The following is an 18,125-nucleotide window of genomic DNA, read 5'->3' as shown; positions in this document are numbered from 1 at the left end:
TAAATCCCCCTGTTACTCACTAGCTCATCTCCTCAGCCACACACCTCATATATTAGACTACTTTATTAATAATGGAACTTAAATGGGCCTGTTCCAATATATGGTTGGCACAGATTTGCCCATACTTGAAATGAAAACTCATTTTTAAAATATGACTTGCACATACCATTACTGTGTATATTTGTAGACAAAAATGTAAGTTCTAGTCCAACAATACTTCAGATAACAAAAGAAAAATAAAATAATTTGTACACCCCTCAGAGTTTTGTTGGAATCTGTATTCGTATTTATTTAAGTGTTATTTATAATACCTCAGAACTTACAACTGATTAAAGAGAACCAGGCTAGCATACAGGGCATTCCAATGACTTCTAGTCTAGCATAAGGTGACAGCTGTGCCAGATAAGATCAGGATTGCCAGAGAGAAATTACTCTTGTCAATGTAGTATGACTTCTATGCCAACCTGGATTCCCCACCACCCCTCATCATCACTACAACTGCTGTGCCCTCACTGTCAGCCCCTCCACCTCTGAACTCTGCAGAGCTCTCAGGGAAATACATTTAACACAAAAGGGTCTTTGTGTCAATCATCTCCTCAGTATTCTTAAGTCATTTGCTATTATCCAAAAGTAGATTCTACAGTGCTACATGACCTAGACACTGTCAGGCCCCTCCCCTCAAAGAACCAAGCCCAACCCATCTGTGTTCCCTGAACACATCACCCTTTCTGGAGGTCTCTGGACTGCTCTCCTTCTCTTCCCTACCACTAGTCCTGCGGTTCTTTCAAGTGTCAACTCAGGAATTACTTCCTCTTCCCTAGTTCCCTTAGGAAAACTTAGCTGCTTTCTTTACTCTCCTTGAATGTTGCTCATATAACTATGGCAACTACCATGTTTATTTGCCTGTGTGTGAGCTTCTTGAAAGCAGGAACCAAGTTGTTAAATATTTTTATTCCTAGCACCTAATACAGTGCCTGGCATATTGTAGGCAACTAAATATTTGCTAAATATTGGATAAATGGAACTGCTTACTTCCCATAGCCTATATATGTGTAGATTCCATTCTGCAAAGTCATAAGACTGTTCTCATTACCAGTACAAGTAATTAACAGTGTATTTTTGCCCATCTTCTCAATACATTTTGCTTTCTTCATTTATTCCCTTGGGACAGTTCATCTGTTTGTGCTTAATACCTATCAACAACAGCAAGCTATCTGATTCCATCAATGTGGTAAGTCATTATTTTGCTGAATCTTATAAGTACAAAACTTAATAAGTATCATAGTATATTTGTTATGAAACTTAGAGGATGATCATACCACACAGGACTTTTGAGAACTGATTTCAAAGCATTACAATCAGGCTAGTTAGATTACAAAGACAACACTTAAATGAAGAGATTTACTTATAATCACCCAGTTTTCAAAAATCACAAAATTTTTATTTTCTAAAGCTATTGCTATAGTTAGAGTCTTGGGAGAATAAGTCCTCACCTTGTTCTACTCACCATTTAAATCTGGGCTTTTCACAGCTAAAGGCATGTACTCTGCTAACCACTATGGAGAAGTAGTGTTTGCAGCTGCAATCATTATAAAATATAACAAATTCTTACACTTAATGAGCCTAATCCTGAATTCTCTACAGTGATATAACTGTGTCTCTTATTAATTGATTGCTGTGGATGTAACCACTGCCTAGCTTGATAAAATCTCCCTCTTGCATGTTTAGCCCAAAACTTAAATGAGCTAACCTACATTTCATAGTCATTCACAGAGAAAATTGTGGCTGTATAGAATGGTGTGCTCTCTGTGAATGGGACTATGCACCTCAGTGGTTTCAAATCCATGGTGGCTTCTTTAGTGGTAAACATTTAGTTTACCTGGGTTCACACCCTTGACTTTCACTTGGACAAACCTGAAAGCTCCAGCCAGCTAGAACTGCCAGCTTTTGCATAGTTTTCTACCCACAGCCATCAATCTCTCCCTGGCAATAAAAGGAGACTAAACCTTGGTTTGCCCCAGTGTCACCTGGGAAGATGATGAATCTTTCACTGAATGTGAGCCAAGGATGACGTTCCTCAGCAAAGTAAACCCAGTGTACAACGTTGTACCAGTTCTACAGTTTGGAAAGTCAGATTCTTTACACACAATGTGGCACATTTCCTGAACCAGCTAATTGAGCCAGTTGCTTCTAAAAAGCTGGTGCCAAGTGTCTGCCCAATGATTTAAAACACCTTACCTTTTGGTTTTTTAATATTCTATGCTCATTTCCTTGGTTAACATTGGTGTCATATCAAATGAAGTCACCAAACCTCAAGGAAGAGACAACTCGTCTCCAAAAAAGTAGAAAATTTTTCTGAGGAAATGTTTAGTCAAAACTGAAAAAGAAATGATTGATACATAAAGTTGGTATGACTATGTGGTATTAAGAACCTACACATATTTTTAGCTAAAATGTTTCAGTGTAGGTAGGAAGATAGAGAAAGTGGCTATAAACATAAAAAAAGAGGGTTTTAAATTTCTTTAAAGAATTATTTTTTTCCTGCAAGATATATTGGTAATGAAATTTAAACCTAATTCCTTGAAAATTATTTGCAACTTATCTTTTTCTTTGTTTTTAATGGGCAGGAAGCATTTTCAATGAAAACTATAGTTTACCATGTATGTTAGCTTAAGCCAAGAAGGGAATTTTCAAGTCTTGGAATTTTGGATAAACTCAGTGTTACCTAATGGAAACCGCAGGAAGCCCTGGGGTTCCACCAACCATTTGAAGATAAAAGCTCAGTGTTTTCTATTACTAGGTTTATAGATATAAGATTTGCTTTACCAAGTTGAAAGTACTTTAAGCACTCATAGGACAGAATAAAAGATGAAGGCTAGTTCTCTGAGAATAAAGAAGACTGAAGTTTGAAAGGTAATGATGAGAACTACAAAGAGCTGAAGTTATTTCTGCTTTGCAGGTATATGGATTTTTGATTAAGGAAAATTTGGAAGGATCTTTATTGATCAAGATTTTTCTACTGTGCCCTCACTAAACATCCAGATGAGATTACATGTACTAAATCTTCATCTTAAAAACAAAATGTATTTTAAAACCTACGCAGACCCATATATGTCACAAACAGAAATCAGGCCTCTTCTTATTCTTTGAAGATTGAGACTTTGAGGAAGCCAAACAAGGTGTCAACATGGATGAAAGGGAGTTTTCTCAGGATTCTTCATCAGCATTTTTCAAATAGAAAAAAGAAATCATTATAATATCACATTATCTCCAAAGAGAGCTGTTCTCTACAAACAGAGTAACATCTTCCAAAACAGCTGAGGAAAGAATGTCTTTATAATTTTACATCAAAGATGGCATGCCAGAGACAAAGTAAATTCTCTTTGTATTTGGACTTTCAAATTAATTAACTTTAATCTTGGCTGGTAAATACACAGCCTAAATTTTGTCACACTTTCCTCACAGATCACTAATTCACTGTGGCATCCTTTGTCTGCTGAGCCTGAATACATTCCTAGAATCCTCAACACATCACCCAAACAACCTCTACTAACAGATCAGAGTTCCTATTCACAAGGATATGTGTTTGGCATTTCTGCTCTCATTCTTTTAAAATGAAACATGATCCATTCTTATGTGCTACTGCTACCTAAATGAGATACTAAGTAAATCCTTACAAAAATAGATGTCTATGTAGCATGGTTAAACACAAAGTCAATCAAACCCTAACAAGAGTAGAACAGTGGAGGAAATAAGTTCCAAAAACTTATGCTTATTTGACTGCTATGGCAGAAATTCTGAGACACTTACTTCCAAAACCACTCCACAGAATTAATAGCTATTCCTTCAGCTCTAAAGTTATGAGTGTTTATAAATAACTCATTCAAAATCATCTTTGGGGTGTGGGATTTCACTCAGAGCAATATGATAACCAGTTAGAACCTATTACTCAAAGGTAAAGTACACATAATTCTGGTTACTTAATTGATATATCTGATCATTCTAAAAGAGAATTCATTAGTGAGCTTATTAAACAATCATAAAATATTTTAGAACACCTCTTGAATTCAAGAATTAGTTGATATATTAATGAATTTACTCCATTTTGGGAGTAATATAAGTCCAAATGCTAGTGGACATTTTGTTTTATGTTACAGCTGCAGGATAGGGTTGAAGGATAGGGAGTGAAACAGAACAACATGTTCTAGCACAACTTTTAAGAGAAGAGCCATTGACTTTGCCATGATGTTTATGTTGGAGTATTACTCTGAAAAATTGATGCCATATAATCATTAGAAACAAAATTCAAAAGCAAAGTAGAAAATGGGAATATTTGCAAATACTATGTACAAATGTATCTATTAAATACACACTGAGGGACAGCTGGGTGGCTCAGTGGTTGAGCATCTGCCTTTGGCTCAGGGTGTGATCCCAGAGTTCTGGTATTGAGTCCCACATCAGGGTCCCTTTGAGGAGCCTGATTCTTTCTCTGCCTATGTCTCTGCCTCTGTGTGTGTGTGTCTCTCATGAATAAATAAATTAAAATCTTTAAAATAAATAAATAAATAAATAAATACACACTGATTAAACATTAATATAGCAATCAAAATAGCAATAATTAATGACAACATAGAAAGAGCTCTATAAATCAATACAAAAGACTGATGTATAAAAAATAGGCAAAGTCCTCAATGGGGGATTTGCAAAGAAGATAAATATATTTTCATGTTAGAGTGGAAATTCATATAACTTCATCTATATACAAAGTGCATTTATAAAACAAAACAAAAATATCATTAACAGAGATAGAATTAGAAAACTGGTAAGAGTTTGGTGAGATGAACACCCTTACACACAACTCGTGTCAGTGTAAATTGACATGAGATAGTACATAAAACAACAAACTCCTCCCTTTCTTTCTGCAAAGTAATATGACAAACTGCATAAAGAGCCTTAAAAAATATTCATTCACTAAGGTCTAATAATCCCAACTTCTGGGACTTTAGCCTTTTTTTTTTTTCTTATTAAGTACTTACTGAAGTTCAATTTGCCAACATATAACACCCAGTGCTCATCTCATCAAGTGCCCTCTTCAGTGCCCCTCACCCAGTTACTCCAAACCCCCCCCCCACCTCCCCTTCTGCACCCTTTGTTCGTTTCCCAGAGTTAGAAAACTCTCATGGTTTGTATCCCTCTCTAATTTTTCCCACTCAGTTCCCCTCCTTTCCCTTATAATTCCCTTTCACTATTTCTTATATTCCCCATATGAGTGAAACCATATGATGATTGTCCTTCTCCGATTGACTTATTTCACTCATCATAATACCCTCCAGTTCCAACCACATTGAAGCAAATGGTGGGTTTTTGTATGGGACTTTAGCCTTGAGATATAATTAGAAATGAAACCAGAAATTTATTGACAAAGATTTTTATCAAAGTTTTAATAATAATATTGGATTCCAAATTCCAGAACATTGGAAACAACATATATTACCAATAGTGTGGAAATCATTAAATAAATTATGGTTTATTTATTTGATGAGAAATTACATATAAAATAAGAATTAGATATGAAACTATATCTTCAGTCTAATGCTAATTATGTGAATATAGTACATAAATTATTCAAAGAGACAAAACTTAGAAAGTGCACCAAACTATTGGGCAGTTATTTATAGATGGTGAAATTGTGCATGATTTTTTTCTTTACACTTAATTTTTCCCAAGTGGCCTAGAATGAACATGTTATTTTTGCATTAGAATTTGTTTTTAAAAAAGTAATATATGACACCATTCAATATGAAAATGTTATATTATTATGAGGGAAAGGAAAGAGAAAATGAAAGAACTGACAAAGAATGTTGATAACTGAAACCCTGGTCCCCAGTGGTAGGTATAATGTACTATAAAATGTGCACAGTAATTCCCAGCAAGGCATGTGCAAATGACATAGCAGTCTGCCCATCATGCTCAAGCCAAGACTAGTACTCAAAGCAGCTAGTTATCTTGCATTACTCTATGTATTGTTGGGGCTCTTTCCTGTCCTGCTTCTGTTTTTCTTTATAAGTCATCTTCTTGCTCGAAGACTTCTCTCCTCCATGAAATCTCTCTCCATTTCAATGCATCTCTATCCCACTAGAAACCTAGAGTATATATTGTTCATATCTCTCATTTGGCACTTAAATTTCATTGTCCTGTCTTTTGAGTTTTTTCTTATACTGAGATTTTGATGCCCCAATTAGATTTTTAAACTCTACTAGGGAAGGGATAATATTGAAAATTCTTTTGTAGCCCTATTCATTCCTTCAAGAAATATCTATTGAATACACACTATGTCCTAAACATTGTTTGAGGTGCTAGGTATATAGAGGTGAAATTTTTAAAAGAGAAGAGAAAATATCTCTGCCCTCAAGGGCTTATTTGATGCCACATCATATGCACTGCAAATCCACAATAAATGATGACAATGGCAGTGATAGCAAGGAAGACAGAAACAATGACAAAGTACAATGCATTAGATTTCTATTGCTACTATGACAAATTATCATAATTTCATATCTTAAAACAATATTCATTTATTAGCTCACAGTTTCTATGGGTCAGAAATCCGGATACAGTGTAATTCAGTTGGGTTCTAGAGTCTCACAAAAGTAAAGAGAAGGTGTCAGCAGGGTTATATTCCTTACTGGAGGCTCTGGGAAAGAATCTGCTTCCAAACACTTTCAGGTTGTTGGCAGAATTCAGTTTCTTGAAGTTTTAGGACTGGAGTCTCTGTTTCTTTACTGGGTATTAGCTGGGAAGCCCTTACTTCCTAGAGGCCTCTCTTTGGTTCTTGCTCATGGCTCCCTACATCTCAGTACCAGAATTGTACATTAAATCCTTCTCACACTTAGAACCCCCTCCTTCCAGCTGGAGAAAATTTTCATTTTTTAAAGATGCATGGGATTAGATGAGGTCCACCTGAATGATCCAGGATGATCTCCTCATCTGAAGGTCCATAACCGTAATTACACCTGCAAAGTCTCTGTCATGTGACATAACATTTGCAGGAGCCACAAATCAAGGTGTAGACATTTTTGGGGGACCATTCTTCCTACCACAAATAGTAGTAACAAAGAACAACTGCATGAAACACTCCAGACTGAAATTACAGATTCAACTAAAGAAATCTAAATCTCATGAGGTCCCAATGTTTTTTATTCTTATGAGAAACATTTCTACCATAGGCCTCATTTCCTGATGACCAGATCTAAAACACATTGACAATCTTTTGCTTGTCAATGTTTTTAATTAGCAGAAACCATTTTTGCCATGGCTGAGTTTTCTCCTAGTTACCCAAGTTCCATTTTTTGTTGGTTTAACTAATTTATTCTCATCTTTGTTCTAACATCAGTCAGACATTGAGAAACCCAAGAAACAAGAGAGGTTTGTTTTGGGGGTTGGAGGAAGAGAGAGCCAAGCTATGTATTACCTCATAATGCCCTCAATTATGTAAGCTCTCCATGGGACAAGATCAGATCCTGCAGTAAATAGAGCACCTGGGAGGTGGGAGAAGTAGAAAGAAAACTGTCTTGCCTCTTTGGGAATGGAAAGAACAGAGTGGTCAAGAACTAATCCTGTGACACCACAAACAGACTTTCAAGAGATTGTGGAGGGGACAATGCCAAGTTCATTTGACAGACAGCTCTTTTAATGCTTGTACAGTACCACTTATTCATCTGAGGAGGCAAAAGGAAACTCTTTCAACCCCGATCCCAGACACAGAAAGGAGCCCAGGTTTACGCCCCTCCCTGCCAAAGACAGAGTGCCACTCAACCATCTTTGCCTATAAGGCAAACCAGCTGCCCAGGCCCGCTAATGACATCATATCTTGAGGGGTGCAGAAAATAAAATTGTGGGAGCTTCTTCTTAGCATGAAATGTATTCAAAGTTCATTTCCACTGCAATGTCCAAGCACCAGTGTTTCTTGGGAAGAAAAATTACTAAAGAAAAAAAATTGTGTGAATAATATTACATGAGGGGACAATCAAATTAGAAAATGTAGACAAAGGTGTTTTGTAAATTTGAAGTAAAAAGGTTTTTTATTTTTTTAAGCTGGTTGCTATTATTACTCTCAATTCCAACGCCTTTATCTCACCAATGACAAAACTGACTCCAGAACAGCTTGACTTTCTCAAGATCATGTTATTCCCTTGCTCAAAGAACTTTCAAGGGCTGTCTGCTACCCACCAAAAAAAGTTTAAATCTCTTAGATTTTCATTCAAGGCCTTTCTTATCCTAATACAAATTACTTTTCAAATCAAATCACCAATTAACTACTGACGAGCTACTAAGGTCAAGATGCTATTAGGCTCTGTGGGCATAGGCAGCCACAAAAATACATTTTATTTTTTAAAACATGTTCTATTTCCCACAGGAACAATAACTATAATAAACTCATCTGCCTACTATACTTCAACCTTACCCTGGATTTTTTTCCACCTTGGCATCTTTATCATGCCATTTCCCACACCTAAAATGCTCTCCACCATCACTACCTCTTTCTTTCAAACTCTTACCTTGAGGCCCTGATGAAATGCTCAGTCTTTTAGGAAGTCTCCCCACACACTACTAAACCAGTGGTTCTCAACCAGGGCAGTTTTCCTCCTCAGGAGCCATTGGCAATGTCTGGAGAAATCTTTGATTATCACAAGAGGTTCTGGCTTCTGTGAGTAAATACCAGAGATGCTCTTAAACATCTTACAATGAACAAAAAAGCCCCAACAACAAAGATTTCTCCAGCCCAAAATGTTAATAATGCTAAGGGTGAGCCGCCTGGTGTAAGAAGAAAGTGGAATCTCCTCCTCTGAACTATAACACTAAATGTGTCGGCACTCTTTTGGCATTTCGCATATATTTTATCTTATATTTTTAAGATATTTATAAAATATCTTATATTTTAGACTTTGCACATATTCCTTTCCTAAACAATTTTGAAGTTTGGAAGGAACATGCTATTCAGGTAGGCCCTTCAATGTTTGATTCCAAACCTATAGTAACCATTGAAAAAAATCTCTTGACAAAATATTTTTCTATCCTTCAGTACTAATGAGCTCTCCAGATTAATAGTTAATCACTGTCACATTTTACCAGTTCCAACATCTTCGAGATTCCCTTATTTTTATGCTACATCCTCAAACTCCCTACTTTCATAAAGATAGTAAGCCCCAATGGGAAAAAAAATGCCATAATCCTAAATTGGTCAGATAAGTCTGATTCAGGGGATGCCTGGGTGGCTCAGCAGTTGAGTGTCTGCCTTTGGCTCAGGGTGTGATCCTGGAGTCCCAGGATCAAGTCCCACATCAGGCTCCCTGCATGGAGCCTGCTTCTCCCTCTGCCTATGTCTCTGCCCTCTCTCTCTCTCTCTCTCTCTCTCTCTCTCTCTCTCTCTCTGTGTCTCATGAATAAATAAATAAAATCTTTAAATTCAGGTTGAAAAGGCAACGTGTCATGTTCGGCACAAACACAAAGATGTGTATCTCTGCTTTATCATCTATTTCTCCACATGCACACTTCATGGACTGTTTTCTTTGTATAATTTCTCAAGAGCTTAGAGTAGAAAGGAGAAGGAGTCAGGTACCTGTAGAAATTCTTCCACTTTCAATTATGGTTAACGTGGGGTAACATTTAAGCAGGCCAGGGTTAAAACCTCTGATGCCTCCAGCACTGAAAAGATTATCTTTCACACTATTCCCATATGGGATTCAAAACAATTTCTACCAAGTTATAACTTTCCATATAGTGTTTACTTCCACACTGGTGCTTCTAAACTATGTTTAAGTCTTTCAAACAAAACATTTCTCTTCTCTTCTTTCTCTCTCCCTCTCCCTTCCTCTCTTTTTTCCTCTCTCTCACATCTTAATAGTGCCCTTACCACATGCTTAGTCTTCTGATAGAGAAATCAGCAATGGCTAGAAGAAATTGTCTGACATCCTTAGCCTAACGATTTTGAAAAATATTCTTTGTTTAGAACAGATATTTCTAATGAATGCAAAAATAACCAAACATCTCCAAACATCTAATCTGATTAAGGTCTGGCTTATCTCTCTAATTAATCAAAAGAACTTAGGGAAAATAGAACCATATCTTCATTAAAATTTTCACCTAGAACAGTGCTTTTCAGTGGGGTAAAGGAGAAAGTGATTTTGCTCCCCAGATAGTGTTGCCAGATTTAGCAAATAAAAATACAGGATGCTCAGTTAAATCTGAATTTGAAATAAAAAAAACAAACAAAAAAAGAGTTTTTTATAAGCACTTCACATAAAATGACTTATTTAATCCCCATGACAACTTTAAGAAGTAGGCATGGAAACCAAGGTTTAGAGAGGTTAAACAGATTACCCCTGACACAAAGCTGGGAAGAGATGGGCCTGAATCCAGGTATGATTCCAGAGCCCAATGGCTTGAACATTCTGATATTTACCAAGTCAGAACATACTCTTCAACATGATCAAAATAAATTTTTAATGCATATATGTCCAATTCAATATTTCAGACATATTTGAAAAGTATTCATTCTTTATCTGATATTCAAATTTAACTGAGTATCCTGTGTTTCATTTGGCAACCTATCCTCTGGGGACATCTGGCAATGTCTAGAAACTTTTTTGGGTGTCAGAACAAGGGAGGATGCTACTGGCATATGTAAAGATCAGGAATTGTGCTAAACATTCCACAATGCATAAAATTATTGGGACCAATATGTCAATAATGTCAAAGTTGAGAAATCCCAAACTAGAATCACCTTTGAGAGCATCTAATCTGCCCTCTTCTTTTAATCAGAGAGGAAAAGAAGGCCCAGGGGAGTTAAGTAGCATGCTCTAAGACTCACAGCTAATTACTTTCAAATTCGGTCAACTTGGAGGCAAACCCAGAAAACTAGTTCCATTTCTGTGTGGCCCAGAAATGTTACCTACTAAAACAGATACACTTCAGCTATCCAAGAGTGTATTCCTTCAGATTTCCCCAATAGAGAACATTAATCAAGCCCCTGGGTGGCCTCTGCCTGGGTGGAAGAGGGGGTATAGAGCTTGAGACAAAATTTTTGTTCAAATATTTTTCCAAATCTTTTTCCCCAACCTTAATTTTATTTATAGGAAAGGAAGGGAAGAGTGAAAATGCTGGCTTGGAATGAGTTCCAATCATGTCTACTCTCCCCAGCTCCCACTTTTTCTTTGACCAACAAAGACACATTGTTGGAGTCTTTAGGAGAGCTGAACTTTCCTTATTCAAGGATCTTCTGACTCCTGAATGTGGGAAAATTGCTTAAATAGAAACCAACCCAAAGAAGTTATTAAGTATTACAAAAGGAAAATGAAGGCATTGATGAAAACTACTAGAGATTATTTGGGGGATGGCCAAATGTCAGAGGCCTGTGAAATAACACGAAGTGGTGTACTGAAAATGTATTCATACGTCAATTCTTGCCACATAAGGTTTGCTTGGAGGCCCCAAAGCAAGCAACATGGCTCATCTAAGTAAAGAGCTAGCCAAGATAATCTAATGACCTAAGAATCTAATGACACTATACACTGTCTCTGATCCTGCTTAGTTTTATTTTAACAGACCAATTTTTATTGCTTCTCTTCTGTGAGTGTCTGCAATGATTCCCTGACACTGCTTACTGAAAATTTTTCTTAAATTATGAGTTGAGGTTTTTAAAATGCAGTTTTTAAAATATTCATTCAGCATGTTATTAATTATTAGTATGAATTTTTGACAGGCCTGGCCTAAGAGGAATAATTGCTTTAACAACATCATCTAACTAAGGAAATATTCATCCTACTAAAATAATTTTTACATGAAATATATAAATGAATTTAGGAAGGGCATGTACTATGCAGATTTTGGGAAAGAGTTTATTCCTTCTCAGTTCCCCCAGCCCCATCATTTAATCACTGTAAAACCTTTCAAAAGAAATATGACTTTGCCATTAACATTATCCTTCCTAGGCCTGGTACAATCAACCTCTGAACCTATTGCTTTTTAAAATCCTCTTGGAACAACAACCTGTCATTGTTATTTATATTAATGTTTACATTCCCTTATGGATACATAAGTTCTAATTGCTTTTTGATCCACTGATTTAACAGGGATGCACTACAATTGCAGCCTCCTAACTGTCAAATAGTTCCTGTCTCTTAATATTTAGGTTACCCACACACTTTGCATTCTCTATTCTGCAAGAGAATTAGAAGATAATTTTCAGAATTCTGAATGCACTTGTGTTTTTGGAAGCTAATTTTTCCAAGTACTTACATTAATCACTTCAAGTAAGTTAAGTAATTATAAGTAATTTCAATCAAATGTTAATTTGAGAAAGGAAATGCTACTGACTCTTGGACTTCTTCATTTTATATGGAAAAGCACTTGGGTCCCAATGCAGCCAGGAGAGATGGCAGTGATTCTATGACTAAGGAGTCCCTAGAATTCCTTCTGCTTTGGACCTTAAAGACAATAGAAAATCTCCTCATCCCACTAAGTTAGAGCATGTCTAGGGAGTTTATGGTTAGAACCACAAGTATTTGTACAGTCTCCACAACTACAACTTTCGCAGGAAGTGTAAGGCATCATCAAGCTATATAGAACCATCCAGATGTCTTTGGGAAGTTTCAGTAAATATATGAAGATTGACAAGAGATGGAGATACTCTCCCAGAATTTACCATCTTTGGAGGATGTCATCCTTCTGCCATTCTAAAGGCATTCAGCTCTTAAACACCTTTATGATGACTTAAAATCATTCTCTATATATTTATATATTTTAAAAAAGAAACAGTGTTGCTTTGAGGAAAATTTATCATGTCCTAAAGCAAATGGCTGAATTTTGTCTAGGACTAGTATTAAATATTAAATAATCTCTGTAGTTGAGAGTTATTTTACAAAGTAAACACCTTGGAACTTCAGCTATTTTAGAGGAAAATAAGTATGGACAATGATTTTCATTTTCCACTATGGCCTGATTTAATACCCAAGTTCAAAGCTTCCCTTTTGGAAATGAGAGTTCATCCTCTATTCCTGAAATTCCATTGTGAACCCCATAAAATATCTATGTTTTTAAACATCTCAGCTCAGAAGGTAACCAAGGCAATATGGCCAAAAGACACTATAAAAGACTGAGTTTTTCTGGGTGTTAAAAAAAAAAATCTGTTGAACTAGAATGCTTGTTAGTTTTTTCTTTTTTTTTTCCCCCCCAGCTTCAGTGGATATGATTTGTTTATAAGAGAGAGCTAAGACATGCAGATAAAAATAGAACTTGTCCAAATAATTTGATTTAAGAAATATTTAGTATTTTCCAATTTTTCTGTGGCCAGGATTTTGGGTATATAAATACTGTAGGGTTTACTATAATAACCACTACCCTCCATGGACCTCCCTTATCTATCTGATCTTTCACTTTGTGAAAGATCTCTCATCAAATCTCATCAAATCTAATTTCAAGAAATCAGGTTTTTCTTACTCTTTAAATCTGAGTTATGAAGAACCTCAGCCTACAAAAAAGTTATATTGATAAATTAATATTATAACAAAAAAGTTGTAAAAATTAACACATACAGCCCTACTATGTGCTAAGCATTGCTCTAAGCTAAATCATCTTGCATAACAATCAGAACTACCTTACAAAGTAGTACTAATATCATTCCTATTATACAGATGAGGAATGTGAGGCACAGAGAAGTTAACTAACTTATATAATATTGCTCTGCTAAAATGTGAGCCCAGGCAGCTAGCTAGACTCCAGAGTCTATCAGTCTCTCCTGACACCACAGAATATTGATTGATTCGGACATCGAATTTTTCCTTGTGGGGTACTCAGTTGGTTATGAGTCTGCCTTCAGTTCTGGTCATGATCTCAGGGTCCAGGGATTGGGGCCCTCCGTCAGGCTCCCTGGTGAGCAGGGTACCTGTCTCTCCTTCCGCTCTTCCCCAGCTCATGTTCTCTCTCTCTCTCTCTCTCTCTTGCTCTCTCTCTCAAATAAATAAAATCTTTAAAAAGAAAAAGGAGTTTTTCCTTGCTTAAAATTATGTTTACATACATATTTTTAAATGGGATCTTATGCTGTTTTTTACTAATCATATTATGAATATTCTTCCAAATTTTCATAGAGCAAAGAGAAAAAATAAGTGCATTGCTCTCAAAGTACAGAATCATTTGAGAAATTTGTCCTAATCGTGATATAATTTCCTCCAGAAAACTTGCAGCTTAAGACATATGGTACAGTAGGAGAATCATCCCTGAACTAGAAATTGATCCTGGATCAGAGAAACATGAGCAATAATTTCCCTGGACCCCTTTTATTCTCAGATTTCCAAATAAGGGTGGTAAATTAGGCAACCTTCATATTCTAGGTACTAAGGGGCCTGCATACACACATTGGAAAACAAACACTCAAGAATATGGAGTACCACTTCAGCAAGTGTGTGCATGTGACACACATGCGCAGTGGAAGAAAAGGACATGGTGTGAGTGATAAGGGGGGACAAGAGAAGGCACTTATAAGAACTTTCAAGTGGGACTTGCGTAAATGCATAGCCAGCCCCCAAGGCTATGATGATATAGGTGAGATGGTTGGCAGTGCCTTTTCCCAGCCTCTACCTCTAGGAAAGTGCATCTTTACCTCTCTGGTTACACTCTTCAGTCTCCTTCTTTGTGCTTCATATTTGGTACAACTATTGTTATCACTTCTCTTTTTTACCAACTGTGAATCCGATGTGGACCCGCCCTTTCTAAGTATTTCAAATCTTTAGGACATGTCTTCAGATATGTTACAGTCAGAGGTGCTGTTTTAAATACTTAACAATCAGAATGATGCCAGCTGTAGTGCTAAAGCAAGGTTCTAGGCCCCACGGCACTAAATTTGAACACTTTTGTTTCTGGATCATGGAGAAGCACAGAGAATCCCAGGCTAGAGGCCACACAGATGCGATGGCAGAGTCACCAGTCAAATGGAGGTACACTGGCTCGATAAGAACAGGTAACAGCTGTAAACAATCAGTTTGCCCATCCTGGCTTGTACTAACTCAATAGAAATCCTGAGGATAACAAAAATTATTGAAAATAAGATTAAATCTTAATCAATTAACTCTTATATACACACACATATTTAATGTGTGTGTACATATATGTACATACACATATCAATACACAGATACAGGTATACATAGTTATCTATGCACAGCAGCTACTTCAAGAGATCTCTTTCCTTCCTCACTCTAAAAAATTCTCTCTCAAACTCAATCCAAGCCTACAACCCAGCCTCTTTTTTTACTTTCCTGTTACCCCATTGTCCTCTGGGCTGCAAAGGCAGGTCAGTTCCATACACCTATGCCACCATCACTTTACTTGGCACACCTTTCTAGCATCTCCTCTTCACCACCTCCACTGGGACCACAGTGGCCAAAGATCCATTTAGTTGGAAGTGGGAGAGTCTGGGATCAGGCTAGTGGAAATGAAAGATTATGGCTACCCAGACATTTATGTTTTTATTGTCACATGACTTCATCTGTACAGGAGATCTTCACAGTGGCAGCAAAATAAAAAATGAGCACCTTGTACGTGAGAAATGTCAAGTCGAACTATTTGGCTCTTGGTAGAGAATAAACAAATGAGATTGATGAGGAAAGGACATTACTGAGCAAAGGGCCATAAGGCCAAAGTGTGTCTGCATTTAGTGTCATGAGCTAGGGCATTTACGCATCTTAGAATCATAGCTGTCAGTACAACTCAGGCTCACTGCTGTGCCCCCTATATGCTTCGTATCTCCTTTCTCTAAATTATAATCTTATGGAAAGAAGGAATTTAATTTATTAAGCATAACTACTACTTGGAAGTTAGCATCTCATATACAAAATAATCTTTGAGTTATCTTGTTTCCTTTTAGCCTTATTGGTTACTGAGGTGTGTGTGTGTGTTGGGGTGGGGTAAGGGTGAGCCTAAAGAGAAAGAAAAAGAACTGGTTAATTACACTTACATGCAAACATAGCTAAATATCTTTTTTTAAACATAAATATCCAGTTTGGGATTACTCCATTGAGAAAGCAAATGAGCTGAAAAACAGACTGAATGAGAGTCCCCTACGTTAACTCAGATGACTCTCCTGAAACTTACAAAACTTAAAGTTTTCTGGGTATCATTATGACATGGGTCTTGTGCATAACATGGGCCACTACAATATGTTTGACCTGGAAAACAGCCAAAGATAAGAGTGTTAACCAAAGAAAAATATTAGTAAAAGCATTATGGCAGCAGCATAGTTAAACCAAGAATAAGCTATCTAGTGTTTCTTATCTTAGTTTATTTATATTAGTTCCTTTAAAACTTCATGACCCTGAGAGTCAGTGAACTTTTTCCTTATCATTTTATTTCCATATCCAGAGATATTTGTAAATGGTCACATTTATGGAAGAAGGTGCTAATTGAGTTGTTCACATTAGAACTGGTAAGTATTTATTTAACAGGGGTTAAAAGCAAGGTAGAAGGAAAGGAGGGGACAGCTGAAAAAACTGCTCTGCTTCTGTGACGTTTTTTTAAATCCATGTTTTATGAATTAAAACTACGGAAAACTATCACGATGTCTAAATATTTAAAAGGAAATATTATGCTTCACAGAGTCATTCTGGCACAGATGTTGGACTGTTCCATGTCTGCCCTTTGGAATCCAAGAATCATATCCTTGAGGTCATCCTTTCAAGATTATGAAGCCCCACAATTCTGATTAACTTGTTTTTATGAGACCCTGGCCTGGTGCTCAAATACTTATGTTTAATTATTTCATTCTTTTAAATAAACAGCAAGATTTTCTTTCCTATAACTTAAAAAGAAAATTTTTATGCTGCCATGATAAATAAAATACATGTAAAGTACAGTAATTTAGGATATACTGCTAAAGATATTATGGGATCAGGAGAAAAAAAATACCAGCATATATCCTAATGAATTGATATTAACAAAAAAAGCAAAAGTACATCCTGAAAAATCACAGAAAAACCCTTGCACACTAACTATCCATGCCTGTAGGAAAATATATCCTTTTTTTTTTTTTTTAAGATTTTTATTTATTTATTTATGAGAGAGAGGCAGAAGAGACAGGCAGAGAGAGAAGCAGGCTCCCTCTGGGGAGCCTGATGCGCTACTTCATCCCGGGATCCGGCCCTGAGCTGAAGGCAGACAATCACTGAGCTACCTAGGCGTCCCGAAACATATCCTTTTTTGAAGCCAAAATGAATGCCTAAACATTTTGTGAATGTGTCTAAAGCAAAAATTAGAGACATGTCTTTTCCTAGCTCATGCTAAAAACGAAATGATGACATTTTTATTCCACCCCATAGCCAGCCAATTCATACCTTCAGATATACAAAAACTTACAGTTCATTAACAGAGAATATATTTGCTTACCTATCAATAACACCATTTCCATCCCAGATTGTTTTCCCAAATCTGTACTCGCATATCCAATAGGTTACTCAAATTCTTTACCAGACATCTTAAATGCAACATGTCCAAAATTCAATTCTTGATCTTTCCTTTAAACTTCTCATCAACCTTCCCCATTTCCCTTAATGGCATCTCCATCCTTCCAGCTGCTAGCCTGAAAACTTAGGAATCATACCTGACCACACCCTTCCTCCAATGTCTACCATCCAACCCATCCAGAAATCTTATTGTTGCTACTCACAAAATATATCAGGATCTGACCACTTTTCACCACTACCACCCCAGACCCAGCCACCATCTTCCACTTGGATTTTGCAACAACCTCCAAGTGGTCTTCTTGCTTCTGACCTTGTCCTACTATAACGTCTTAATGCAGAAGCAGACTTAGCTTTTTGAAACTTAAGTCAGATCATGTTCTTTCTCTTTTCCAAACTCTTTCAGAATAAAAGTCAAAATTCTTACAATGGTCTCCCAGAACTCTTCTCCAACTACCCTCCTTGCTTATTCTGGCCCAGCCACACATCTTGCTATTCTTTGAACATGACACTCATGCTCCCAACTTAGGCCTGTGCCCCGTTTTTTTATCTGGTTAGGATGCTCTTTGCACAGATATTCACATGGGTTTACTCCCTTTCAAGTCTTTTACTTCTGAC

General features: G+C 36.7%; 1 protein-coding gene across 5 annotated transcripts in view; it reads right to left on the bottom strand.

Annotated features, from left to right (window-relative positions):
* The window catches only part of FILIP1 (filamin A interacting protein 1), a 206,588-nt gene that overhangs the window by 130,796 nt on the left and 57,667 nt on the right, over positions 1-18,125 (bottom strand). Inside the window, exon 1 of one of the 5 annotated variants that reach the window (XM_077903342.1) lies at positions 8,559-8,579. The exons of the other annotated variants lie outside the window; for them this stretch is intronic. The gene's annotated coding sequence lies outside the window, so the exon portion shown is untranslated. Of the gene's footprint in view, positions 1-8,558; positions 8,580-18,125 lie in introns of those variants that run through there. 5 annotated transcript variants of the gene reach the window in all.

The sequence above is a fragment of the Canis aureus genome, chromosome 7, assembly GCF_053574225.1.
Source record: "Canis aureus isolate CA01 chromosome 7, VMU_Caureus_v.1.0, whole genome shotgun sequence".
Lineage (NCBI taxonomy): Eukaryota > Metazoa > Chordata > Mammalia > Carnivora > Canidae > Canis > Canis aureus.
The sequence above is the reverse complement of the archived record's forward strand: the minus strand, read 5'-3'. Positions and strand labels throughout refer to the sequence as shown.